The sequence below is a fragment of the Microtus ochrogaster genome, chromosome 26 (genome assembly GCF_000317375.1).
Source record: "Microtus ochrogaster isolate Prairie Vole_2 chromosome 26, MicOch1.0, whole genome shotgun sequence".
Taxonomy (NCBI): Eukaryota; Metazoa; Chordata; class Mammalia; order Rodentia; family Cricetidae; genus Microtus; species Microtus ochrogaster.
This window is the reverse complement of record NC_022025.1, coordinates 4,109,901-4,112,446: the sequence shown is the minus strand read 5'-3', so window position 1 is coordinate 4,112,446 and position 2,546 is coordinate 4,109,901.

Sequence of the window (2,546 nt, the reverse complement as noted above, 5' to 3'; positions counted from 1 at the left end):
CATCCTGTTCTGTTTTCTCCGCCTACCTAAGGGCTGGCCTATGAAATGGGCCTAGGCAGTTTCTTTATTAATAAGAAATCATTCCCACATCAAGGCTGTGACTCACCAATAATGTTCTGGCATCTTTCTCCTTTGTCATCTACATGGTGCCTGCCTAACTCCCCCTTCTTTCTCCCTGAATTCAGTTTAGTTTCCCTACCTGCCTATATTCTGCCCTGCCATAGGCCAAAGCAGCTTCTTTATTAATCAACAGTAATAAAATGTATTCACAGCATACAGAGGGGAATCCCACATTATCTCCCCATATTTCTGGCTAAATAAAAAGAAAGGTTTTAACCTTAACATGCTACAATTACATATAATATATGATTTTGTTGTTTTTTTTTGCCTTTGACTTGGGTCTCTTCTTCCTTGATCCCTATTATTTTTAGATTAGGTCTTTTTATAGAGTCCTTTTTATTTTTCCTGGAAATTTTGTGACTGAATTTTTTTAAATTTCATATATTCATTGACTGAGGTGTCCATTTCTTCTATCTTTTCTTCAGTACCTGAGATTCTCTCTTCTGTCTCTTGTATTATGTTGGTGAGGCTTACCTCTGAGGGGTTTGTTTGGTTTTGTTTGACTTCTTAAATTTTTTATTTCTAGTATTGTCTCAGTTTGGATTTTATTTAGTAGTTTTATTTCTATTTTTATGTCTTGAACTTGAATCATAACCACATGGGTTATAGAGATTTTGCGGATTCTAAATAACTGTATCTAGCTTGCTAATCCACTTAGGAACAATCTGATGCCCTTGGCCATAATATATGGTGGAACTTCCTTTCCATTGTAACATTCATTTCATATTCCCAGTTTTCCTTTGAATTCAAAGCCTAAACTGTTTACAGTGGTCAATAGAGGTGGGTCATCTGACCTCTGCCCACCTTACAGCTTCACCTGGCCTTTTCTCATTGTACCCTAGACAGTTATTTTTACAAAGCCCTTGCATTATTTCCTGGGACTGGAATGCTGAGTTTTTCAGCTTCTTATAGGGCAAGTTTCTTCTTTTTTCAGGAACCAGCTGGCTTGTTACCTCTTCAGAGAAGACTTGCCTGACTCTCTGTGGTTGGATTTTCTCTGTTGTGTACTGTTCTCTAGCCCACTATCTAGCTGTTGAGTTCTGTCTTAGACTGTCTTAAAATCGCATAATTATTGTGGGGTTTATTTGTTGACCTATTTAGATTTAGCCATCAGCTTCACACACCTTGGGAAGGTAACTCTAGAAATTTCTTAGGACAGATTGGTCTGTGGGCATGTCTGAAGGGCACGTCTTGACTAATGACTAATGTGTGAGGGCCCAGGTCTCTGTGGGCATCGTTATCTTAGGTGGGTGGGCCCGAGTTATATAAGAAAGCTAGAAGAGCATAGTATGGGAACGTGCCAGAGAGCAAGCCAGCAAGCAGCATTCTTGTGAAGTTTCTCTCCAGGCTCCTGCCTTGAGTTCTTTCCCTGATCTTCCTCAATATGGATCGTGATGGGGAAGTATAAAAAGGAGTGAATTCTTTTCTCCTCCATGTTACTTTTTATCAGGATCTCTTATCACAATAACAGAAAAACAAGTTTGAACATTTACACTCTGTTTCATTGTTAGACGCTGTCTTCATGAGGTTAGACTTCTTGCATGACTGAATTTGTTAGTTGCTATTCCATGAGACAGGCTGAAATTAGTGCTGTGTTCTTTTCCCTACCCTAAGACCCTACAAGAATTGGTAAGTACTAGTTAAGTACTAATTTGTAGAAAAATGATGAACTTCTCCACATAGATAAATTGGGGGTCTTGAGTGTAGCTGTAATGGCATGTGATCATTATCTACAAACACCAACTATGGAGGGATTAACCCTTTTTCCCAATTTTCTTGTTTTATGCTACACTGAGTATTAGCAATCCTAGCAAGCAATGCATTAATTTAAATGATACTTTCTCAAATTTAAAATTTTGATTTTTACTAAGCAACTTGTTGGCATAAATTTGATGTTTTAAGGATATTCTTGCAAATTACTCTGTTCAAATAAAAACTCAATCTCCTCTGGAAAACAGAAATCACTAGCTAGAAAAAAGGAATTTTTTTCCCACATGGGTCCTTATACCAGACTCAGGATGTAACATGGGATAAAGTAGTGGGCTCCTGTTGGGCCTGACTGCTTCATGCCACACCAGCCAAGGCTTGCCTCATAAGCACAAACAATTCTGGTTAAGTTTCTACACATCTTAACCAGTGGAACCTGACTCTTTAGTAATTCAACTTTCTGCCTTTTTATACATGAAATTCTATTGGGAACTCACCAAGGCCAGCTGGCCTGGGTCTGAAAGAGCATGGGATAAAACCGGACTTGCTGAACATAGCAGACAATGAGGACTACTGAGAACTCAAGAACAATGGCAAAGGGTTTTTGATCCTACTGCATGTACCGGCTTTGGGGGAGCCTAGGCAGTTTGGATGCTCATCTTACTAAACCTGGATGGAGGTGGGCGGTCCTTGGACTTCCCACAGGTCAGGGAACCCTG